An 11,683-nucleotide genomic window follows, 5' to 3' on the forward strand; every position below is an offset into this window, starting at 1 on the left:
CATATCACAGACTTAATAGAATATTCAGCTAATAGATCATTTAAAGTGATTTTTTGGTGCTAGACCACTTTGAAATGTTTGGCATATAGTTCAGAAAGTATTCAAAGAACTAAGGGAAATCTCTCTAACAAAATTCATTTTTTATTCTCATCTACTTATTTATGTGAACCTCCCTTTGCCACTCAAACAAAATTATTCATTTAGGGTTAAATTAACTAATTGGGAAAAGCATTAAAAAACTGAAAGAAACAGTATAATACATCTCATAAGTACTTAATTAAATTGTCTTTGTTAAATAGTCATCAAAAATTATGTGTGTGTTATAATCATAATCCAATAATAGCATGATTCACAACATACATTTTAATACTCATAATCCAATAATAGCATGATTCACAACATACATTTTAATATAACAAAACATTTTAATTTAGATTTATAAATATAGTTTTTTTAAAGTATGATGGGGATCAATAAAATAATTTAAGCATAAAAATGTCTTCTTACCATAAAACTCTATAGGGGGAAATATAATAAAATTTAGAGCTTAAGAAGAAAATGATGTTGTATTTCTTATAACTGAAAACAAAAGCTCCTTCTTGTATTTTTAAAATGAATAGTGATGGTTATGAAATTGCTAGGGTATTTAGATTTTTATTGGCTTCATTTAAAAGAGCATTTTAACAGTTTTGTTTAAAATAAAATATTTAAATGTTTCAGAGTTATATCTCTTACATTCTTTAAATTAATGATTAAAAATTAACTGACGCTCTAGCCAGCTTGGTTCAGTGGATAGGGCGTTAGCCTGTGGACTGAGGGGTCTCGGGTTTGATTCCAGCCAGGGGAACATGCCTGGGTTGCGGGCTCAATCCTCAGTGGGGGGTATGCAGGAGGCGGCCGACCAGTGATTCTCTGTTATCATTGATGTTTCTCTCTCTCTCCTTCTCCCTTACTCTCTGAAATCAATAAAAAATATTTTTTAAAAATTAACTAACAATAATGATTAAACATTAATTATTCCCACTCTAATCCTGACAATGGACATGTACAGTACAGGGGTATCCTGCAGAACACCTGACCAGTACTTCAAAAAAAAGTCAATGTCATCAAAAACAAGAGAAATCTGAGAAACTCCACAGGTGAGAGGAGATATGATGAATAAATGTGATGTGGTCTCCAGAATAGGACCCCAATGCAGAAAAGGCCATCTAGTAAAAATTAAGGAAATCTGACAATTGTCTGGAATTTAGTTTTTAATCATATATCAATTTTGGTTCATTATTTTTAAAAGGTACCATAATAACGGTAAGATGTTAATAATAAGAGAAACTGGGTGTGGGCGTATGGGAACTTTCTATACTATCTTCATAACTTTCCTGTAAACATAAAACTGTTCTTAAGAATAATCTTTATTTTAAAATTAAGTACTAAGTTAAAAATAGACTTTAAAATGTGCAAGAAGGTACTTAGGTTTTTCAAAAAATATTTAGCAGATATCCATGAGAAAACATGGTTTAAGAGCACAAGTTCTGTCTTCTGCTACTTTCTAACTGTACTAACCAAGAACAAATGACCTAACTTCTCTCTGCCTTGTTTCTTATCTTAAAAAGTACCTCTTAATAGACTTTGGAAAGACTTAAGATAATGTATGTTAAATACCTGGCATATAATCTATATATATAAAAGACTAAGTGACCGGTCTACCTTTCGACTGTTTGATCAATTGCTATGATGTGCACTGACCACCAGGTGGAAGATGCTCAGACCAGTAGGTTATATTGCTGCTGTGTCCGGCTGATAGGGACTGGGCGTGATGGGCTGGACATGCCCTGGAGCCCTCCCATAGTCCTTCCCCAACCCCAATCATGCGCTGGTGGAGTCCCTCGGCCTGGAGTTGTGAGTAAATTTGAGTTTACTCAAGTTTATGAGTAAATTTGAGTTCACAGTGGAAGAGTTACAAGTTTTAAGATGAAATGTCCATAATCATGAACCATTCCTATACCCATGCACAGAAACTTTCAGGGTCTGGGCCCCACCTATGTAATACTCTCTGCTCTTCTCCAGTGCATGGTTCCCTGTACCCAACTTCTGCTGAGCAGTAGGACTGCAAAGTCAGCCTCTAACAACGTTTCCTTTTTAAAACCATCCATCAAGGACTGGAAATTATATCAATGAAGTCCTTACAAAGAGTTGCTTGTAATCAAGACATTGAGAAAAAGGCAGGGTGAGGGCTAAGCAAATTTGCAAAGCATCTAAAGTGGCAGGAGAGCCTTGCAGAAATACCTGAAATACTGCCATTTCATCTGCATGGTTCCATGTCCATTTCCCTTTCCAGAATGTGGACTCTTCCGGGGGAGAAACCATGGTTCTTAAGCTCTTTTATCTCCAACAACGAGCACAGTGCCTGGTTGGCACTTAGTAAATGTTTAGTGGACAACTTGTTCCCAAAACAATATTTACCCACTTGTACTTTATGAAGATAGCAAAATATATAATTCCTTTTAATATACACTGATAATGGTAACAATGTGGATTACTCTTATATTAGACATTAAACTTTCAACTTACAAGTATGTCTGGTATCTTATTTTTATCTTTTTAAATCCTTTGCAGAGTATATATCATTATTTTTATTTATTAAAATAAATATTTTTATTTTATGTAGGAGAATGTGAACACTTAAACATCTGCACATTTTACAAGCCACCAAATAATTGCTGTCTGTGTGTGGGGGGGAAATCATTGATATTAAGTACTGTTTTTTGCTTCATGTCCTACTTAGTACTTTGGACAACTTGGAAGACTTGTTTATTCAATTCTTAATGTATTTATCAAGTCAATCAATGTTTAGCAAACATCTAGTTTGTACCGGGCACTAGAGTTGAACAGTGAGCAAGACAGAGTTTTCTAAGCACCAAAAGGGATAGTAAAAATATATGAGATGATATATGCAAAAGCTTTGAACAAAAGCCCTTACTGGTTTGGCTCAGTGGATACAGTGTCATCCTGCGGACTGAAAAGATCACAGGTACAATTCTGATCAAGGGCATGTTCCTTGGTTGCAGGCATATCCCCAGTAGGAGGTATGCAGGAGGCAGATGATCAATGTTTCTCTCTCATTGATGTTTCTAACTCTCTATCCTTCTCCCTTCTTCTCTGTAAAAAAAAGTCAATAAAATATAAATAAATAAAAGAAAGAACAAAAACTCTATATGTGCTTGGAAACAAGGCACCTACTATAATATTTCATTAAGTGTCTGGCACATTGTGTCCTAGGCCCAGTGTGCTTTGTCACATTGACTACTCACTATAATCATGAAAGATAAATATCATCCCTAAACTATTATTACTTGCATTTGAAGGTAATATGCTCTCCATTTTACAGATGAAGCAACCAATCTAGAGAGATAATGTTATCGAAGGCCCCAATGAGTGATGGAGCTGAAATTTAAATGCTCAAGCCCATTTTCTTTCCATCTTATCGTGATTTCTAATACAGACAGTAATGACACTTTGAAGATTCATAATAGGAAAGGGTTTCCAATTTATATTCAGTGCCTTGCTTGTCATGCCCAAGAAAACACATAAAATGTTTTCGTTAGTGCAACTACAATTTTCCCTTCCTCGTTTTGGTCTAGTGTTTGGGCCTATTCTTTCCCAGGGTAGGGGACTTGCCTTAAATCTCAGACTGGCTCTTTGCCACCGCTTTTCCCTTTCTGTTCACTCTCTAGGCCCAAGTGATTACCAAAGGAGCCGGGAGTGGCCAAAACACTGGGGAAGTCAGCAGCGAGTGTGCACCTTCATAGTTGATGGAGGTCTATGGGGCAGCTGTAGCAAGGAAACCAGAAGGAAACAAGAGAGTGTCTTGGTGGCAAAAATTAGATCAATGTGCAGTTTGGGTTGGGTGGGAACTGAAGAGTATGCACATCTACAAAAAGGGCTGTCCTCTTGAACAACTTCCTTTGGCAATCACCTTCCCAATCCCCCTAGGTAATAATAACAACCTATTGAATCAGTTACTTTTTGCTGTATATAAAAAACACACACAAACATTTAGTGATATCCAATGACATCTATTTATTGAGCTCAGAACTCTAAGGAGTGGCTAATTTAGGGGAGAATCAGCCGAGTGACATCAGTTCACAGATAGGCTCATTCATGTGCCAACTGCAGAGCTGACTGGGGGCTGGGATAAAGATGGCTTCAACTGGAACCGCTGGTGTTGGCTCCAGGCAGTCTCTCAAGTCCCAGCAGGCTAGCCTTCACGTGGCAGATGGCAGCGGGGCAGAGTGCCAAGAGAGCGAGCAGCACTCCAGGCCCCTAGAGGACTGGCACAGCACCAGCGCTGCCACATTCTGTTAGTGGAAACAAGGCACCAGGCCAGCCCAGACTTAGGAAGGCAACAGAGTCCACTCTCGAAGGGCCGCAAAGGCACGTTGCAAAGAGTATGGCTGGGAGGCAGAGAACTGCACTTTTGCATTTTTGCACCAAGCGATCAGAGCAGTTGAATCCAAAGGAAGCATGCCATTATACAAAGAATTTTCAATTACAAAGGATTCCATTCGAATTTGGAAATATCAGGGCTTTGAACTTATTCTTTAACCTTAAATGTCCCTCTGTTCATTAAAACAATACTGTAATTGCTTATTAAACACTTATTATATGCCAGATGCTTCACATTTAATTATATATATATATATATATATATATAAGATACTGTTTATGATCTTTAACAGATGGGAAAACTGAGGCCTGGGCCACAAAATAATGAGTACCAGGTCTGATTCCTAGTCCCATGCTTTTCCCTCTCCATCACACTCCAAATTGCCATCTGACTACATCTTTGGAAGTTCATTTTGTGTCCTGTATAACCTCTGCATCAAATGAGAAGACCAGAAATGTAAGTGCTGTAATGGATACAGTGGATTGGTTTTCAATATCATTCCAGCCTCCTTCTTTTCTTTATACATACCGTAGACTGGAAAATTAAAATCTATACTTCCCACAATCACTGATTTAGCTATTTGGTTTCTGGTGTGTGTGTGTGTGTGTGTGTGTGTGTGTGTGTGTGTGTGTGTGTGTGTTTAATAGCAACTTTAAGATTTTTATTTGGTTCATTTTTTAAAAAATTTTATTTTAAAGTAAAAATTGTGTATATTAAAGGTGCATGGCATGATTTTATATATATACATAGTGAAATGATTACTGCAGTCAAGCTAATTTACATATCATCTCACATGCTTATGCTCTTAGCACATTTCCAGTATCGAATACAGTATTAACTACGGTTATCATGCAGCAAAGTTGATCACTAGAATTATTCATCCTCCATCACTGCAGCTTGGAACTGGTTCTTTTTATTTTCAATACTTTTCTATGAGATGGTAAGAGTCCTTCCGGGGCTGGTACCACATTTTTGTTGTTGTTTTTCCCCTTGGGTTACTTATCCAGCACAGTACCTGGCACATAGAATATACTTAATACATTTTTTTGTGGTAAAAATGCATAACATGAGATCTCAACAAAATTTTAAGTGTACAGGACAGTACCGTGAAGAGAGTATAAGTACAGTGTAAGAACAGTATTGTATAGCAGATCTCTACAGCTTTTTTTTTATCATGTATGACTGAGATCTTATACCCATTGAGCAGCAACTCCCCATTTCCCCCTCCCTCCAGTCCCCAGCATCCTCCATTCTACTTTCTTCAATGAGTTCAACTGCTTTGGGTGCCTTGTGTGTGTAATATCTAAAGCAGCTGATCTTTTCAAGACCCTGATTTCAATTCTCTTGCATGACATATGTAGACATGGAATTGTTGAACTTCCATATTATTTTCTGTAGCAGCTGCAACATTTTACATTCCCAGCAACAAGCACAAGTTTCTAATGTCTCCATATCCTCAGCAACACTCGTTATTTTCTGTGTGTTTTTTTGTTTGTTTGTTTTTACAATGGCCATCTGAATAGGTGTTAGGTGATACGTCGCTGTGGTTTTGATCTGTATTTCTCTGTTGATTAGTAATGTTGAGCACTTTTTCATGTATCTATGGGCTATTGCTATGTCTTTGGAAAAATATCTATTCAAGGCTTTTACCCATTTTTGAATTAAGTTATTTGGTTTATTCGTTTCCTTGCTTGTTTCTGACTGTTGAGTTGTAGGTGTTCTTTATATATAGTTTGGATATTGACCTCTACCATACATGTAGTTGGAAACTATTTTTATTTCCTTTGTTGTACAGAGGTTTTTTGTTTGATGCAATTCCTCTTGTTTATTTTGATTCTGCTGCCTATGCTTTGTGTGATGTATGGAAGAAGTCACTCCCAAGACGTGGAGGTGATCTAGTTTGGGAGATAAGGCGAGCTTGCCTCAAGTTTAAAAGTTGGAAGCGAGAAACATGCTACTCTTCTTTCCTCCTCTACTTTCGCTGTTGCTTTTGATTGTGCTGCCAACGAAGATTGTGAAGACATTTGTTTTCTCACTGGCGTGCTGGAAAAGTCCCAGATTTTAGTCACCATCTTCATGAGAATGCATATCCGGCATCCATTTTTCAGGTATAGGTACAAATGGTAAGAGGTGGTATGGTTTTGGCAATGCTGGGTCAGTAACAACAGCTGCCTGGTTGCAGGGTACCCTACTATGGTGATTTGGGCTGATACCAACAGATGCTTGATCACAGAAAAGGCAGCAGCATTTTTAAAGGCCCAATTTTGCATGTGGTTTTGGAATTCATTCCTGAGAAAATTGTCGCTTCATCCCATCCAACAATTCTGTGAGTTATTTGATACTCTAGGATAAATACTTTCCTACATAAACTATTCTAGCTATATAGCTAGAGTAGACTATTTTTCTCCACAACTGAATGCCAAGCAACACAGCCATTAACATTGTTACCTGGATTGTAAATATGCTTTCGTTTTATTTTTTTACAGTAGAAAATAAAGGGTGAGGGACTTCTCTCTGGTCCAAAAGAGTTGGCGTTATATAAGACCTTCACCCCCATGACATCCTTAGTGACTCTTCCCACTCCCACGTACACTGTACACCAAATATGCCTCTCCAGAGGGTGCCCCGGGGCCACAGCTGGGAACATGGCCTCATGGAGACAAACCTACACTTAATAACTGAGAAGCTATGGAACAGATATGCTGACTATATTTAGACTTTACAAAGCACAGCAGGAGAATTTAAATTGAAGCTATGAAGCCAACATTGAAAAGCTATTAGTTCTAACTTAGTCATTTCATCCAGATATGCCACCTGCACACACACACACCAGAGAATCTGTTCCATTATAGATTTTGTGTTTAAGTTGTGCTTGTGGGCTGAGTATGTATGTAGTCCAGCAGCAATGGGAACTGAGTCGTGGGAAAAAGAGAGAGACAGAGGGGAGGAGGTCCCCACTCTTTGGCTTTGCTGTGCCCTCTGGCCTTCTCTTAGGTTGCTTTTATTCTCATCCTTGTCTCTTAGTCCCAGCTCTCCTTTCCCTCCCTCACTTTTCTCCTTCCTATGCCTGCCTTCATTCAGACTATACCTCAACCCCGCTGCGTTTTCTCCCTGTTCCCATCATTATTGTTATTTATTTTCTTAGTCAAAAGAAGAAAGCAAAACAGCAAAACAAATATATGTCCTGCAAAGGGAAAAACCAGCTCTGACATCTAATATTTGATTCTCTTTTCTGCTACATTCAATAATTTTTATATCTGAGAAGTGACACAAATTGAAAATAAAGAAAAGGGAGAAAATATAAATAAGAAAAAAGAGAAAAATAGTATTTAAATGGTATTTACTACTTGCCTTTATAACTAGATAGGAACATTTTGGTGGTGATAATGCTGATCATAATGCTGATGATGGTAATTAAAAGTCAACTCAGGATAGTTTAGCAAGCATTTATTTAATTACTGCTCTATGTTTTCCCTTATAATCGGTTAAGTACTGAATAGAACATGATAAACAAGACTATGCCCCTGCCCTCAATCAGCTGATAAGGGGAGTCGGGGGGGTGGGGTGGGGGAAGGAATCAGTAAGAGAAACATACCATACAATTATGACAAAATGAAATCTCAGAGTATCTTTAATTCCTCTCTGGAAGAAGCACACACTTTACCTCTGGGCTAATGCACTTCCTAATAAATAGTAATTGAATATTTGGTGCCTCCTACTCAAGTATTCATATTCTAAACCCCCCAGAGAGCACCTCTGCTATGGGATATATAGAGAAACTTTTCTAAGTCTTAATTTACCACAAACTCTGCCTCACTCTTGTTTCATAGTGAAGCAGTATTGATTGGTCATGTGTTGTTTTTTTCCTTCCTTTCCCTTACTTACTCATATCCAATCAGTGAGCAGGTCCCACTATCTGTCTCCAGAGAATATCTTAAATTCATTCAGGTCTCTTTATTTACACTAAAAATCTATAAAATAAACCACCACTACTCTCATTTGGACTATTACAGTGCCCTTTCACCCCCTATTGGTCTCTGGACTAGTTATTTTCTATCTACCATCCCCACCACCTCCTCCAGATCCAGACTCAATTCTAATTTTTGTATAAAGGATGACCTGTAAGATCTAACTATTTGATGGTCTTGTCCTTTTGGAGTTGTTGCTATTTTTCGTTAAGCAGAATTATTAGACAAGGGAGTGCTAGCAGGCATTCAAGAGAACCCCCTGGGTTCTAAGCATAGTACTTCTGAAAGGTAAGAACTCTTGTGAAGATTATGAAAAGACCATTCCAGAAAGAGGAATAAGTCCTTCAAAAAGGTCCATATTCATGTCTTTTTTATCTTAAATTTTCCAGTTATGCTTCTAAGTGCCTGATCACCTGGACAGCCTATTAGCCCCTGTCCACAAATCACTGAGACTGTCTCTTTCCATACAATTGAGCAACCAATCTCACCTAACATTCTGCCTATTGGTATGATATATGTACTTTCACTACTGTCTTTTGGAGTCTCCCTTAAGTAAAGATGTAGTACAACACATCCACTCCCACAGTCTTTCCCCCTCTTCCATGAATTAGTCACAGAAATGAGAAAGAGGCAGCAAAACAATAGAAGCATATGAGCCTGAACCACTGATTATGCAGTTTCCTTGTGGCACTGGACCTCCTGAGGTCTAATATATATTAGTCATTCCCATTTTATAATAGACTGTTGCCAATCCTTTCTACTTTTATGCTTCGTCAGCTAAAATAACATGCTGATCGTTAATAATGTGTTTTTGGGTAACATAGTCACCTTATCAAGCTCCATATTTCTGAAGACAGGATTCAGCTTCTATGGAAGCCCAGTAACAAGCCTATAAAGTCAGAAATATTGTTATTGCCATTGCAGAAATAAAGAAATTTGCACAGGACCAGCTCAGTGGTTGAGCATCAATTTATGAACCAGTAGGTCACAATTTGATTCCTGGTTAGGGCACATGCCAGAGTTCCAGGCTTGATCCCTGGTAGGGGGCATGCAGTGGGCAGCCAATCAATGATTCTCTTTCATCATTGATATTTATATCTCTATTTCCCTCTCCCTTCCTCTCTGAAATCAATAAAAATCTATTTTAAAAAAAGAATAAGAAGAAAATTGCACACATTTACATGGCTAGTTTAAGTGGCAGAGCTAAGATGCAAATCCAGAGCCCACACTCTTAATCAGCGCAGTGTATTTTCTAATAATATTTGATTTGGACTTTGAAAGATGAGTGAAGTTTAGCAATGTATCAGCTTAACATTTTACGTTATTACTAAGTCCCAGGCAATGTACTAAATGCTTTCCATTTATTATCTTACTTAAACCATACAAAAACCAATGAAGCAAGTTCTATCATCAGCACTTTTTTGCACATGAGGATATTATAACTTAGACAGGTTAAGTAATTTTCTTATGTCACATAGACAGTTAATGGTAAAACAGAGATTTTTAACACATGCATTCTGACTTCAAATCAACATGATAAGCCTTGACAAAGTAGGAGAGCACTTAGACAGAAAGGCTAGGTAATAGCAGAGTAGAGCTAGAATATTAGAGTGGAGCTGGTTTCTAAAGAGCCTTGATTGCTAAAATAAGGAGTTTGGACTTCATTGGGTTGATAATAGGGAACTATCGAAACATGTTAATTAGGAATTGCCACTATTGTTATAGGACAGGGACTGGGCCCAGAGCAGATCTGCCTTAGGCCTGTCAGTAGTGCGTGGGTTCTTGACTTCATGTAGGAAAGATTTCACAATACGAGTCCAAGTGATTTTGAGACTATGTTTATTAAAGTTCCAGTGAAACAAAGGAACAGCTTAGGATAGAAGAAGCAACAGGAGAGAGTCTAGGTGGGACTGCTTTGGCTCTCAGAGAAATTAAAGTCACAGTGACAGAAGTAAGCTAACCGAGAATTCAGAGAAAAAGGGTGCCCTGGAGATAGGTTTACAGGGTAAGCCTGGGATGAGCTGCCATTGCCTGTTGCTCCTTTAGTTGCAAGTCTCATGGCAATCCTTAGAAAAGAGCAGAGATACAAGAAATTGGTGTCTGCTAGCAAGAGCATGCCATGGATCCTCTTTGTCTTGGGGCTTTTTCATCTTTCTTAGGCCAGCCAGAATCCTAGGGCAGGTCTCAAGGAAGAGTCACAACAAAATATTCATTAGCTTTTCAAGTACATCCTTCAGTATGTTGATTCATCAAAATAAGTGCCAAAAGGGGCCAGGGTTATTTTCTGATCAGTTTATTTTTAAAGAACATTATTGAAGCGGGACTGAGACCATGGCCTGTCTGCCCCACAACAGTATGGAATATGTAAACCATTTTCTCTTAAATGTTCTTGGTTAGGGAAGATAAAACCCTGTGATTTATTAACTGGCTATAAATGTTCAAATTGTTTGGCCTTGTCTAATTATTTTGTCTTGGTTTCTCTTATTCCACTTGTCAAGGAATTTCCCTACCTTCTTACCATCCTGTCACACTCTAGATAAAACTAGTAGGGTTAATCTGTCTAAAAACAAATTCATGCCCAATTCTTGCTGGTTATGGCTTTCAACAGTAGGTCCAGAGTAATCCAACAGCAGTGAGAAAAATAAACAAGGCTGAGACAAACACCCTCTGCTATGAGATAATAGCTCCATGAGTATTTAAAGCATACTCTAGATAGGAGACAGCATCTTGAACTTTAGCAAATAGTTCCATCCTTAAGAGAGCTAGCCATCTATTTGGGTTATAGTAGATATTCTTCCCTGTCACTTGTACTATGTTTTAAAATATATATTTTTATTGATTTCAGAAAGAGGACGGGAGAGGGAGAGATAGAAACATCAATGATGAGGGAGAATCATTGATCAGCTGCCTCTTGCACGCCCCCTACTGGGGGTCAATCCCACAGCCTGGGTGTGTGACCTGACCAAGAATGGAACTGAGCCACTGGAGAATGTTATCACTGAAATGTGAATCTGGAAGAATGGAAATATAACTGTAGACATGCTTGGTTTTAATGTGAAATGCAAATGTTCATTGGGCAGTTGGGAATGGAGGACCTTCTCCCTGAAGAGAAACGAGAGCTACTGATTGATTAGTCATTGTTTGCATAGTGAAGATCAGAAAAGCAAGGAAAATGAAAGGGGAAAAATGTTTTATTTTATAGATGCAGTTTGTATGTCAAGTAGGTCAAATGTCAGAGCACAGTGAGCCTCATGATCCTCTTTATCTCAAT

Source organism: Pipistrellus kuhlii, unplaced genomic scaffold (genome assembly GCF_014108245.1).
Source record: "Pipistrellus kuhlii isolate mPipKuh1 unplaced genomic scaffold, mPipKuh1.p scaffold_m20_p_14, whole genome shotgun sequence".
In the NCBI taxonomy this organism is placed as follows: domain Eukaryota; kingdom Metazoa; phylum Chordata; class Mammalia; order Chiroptera; family Vespertilionidae; genus Pipistrellus; species Pipistrellus kuhlii.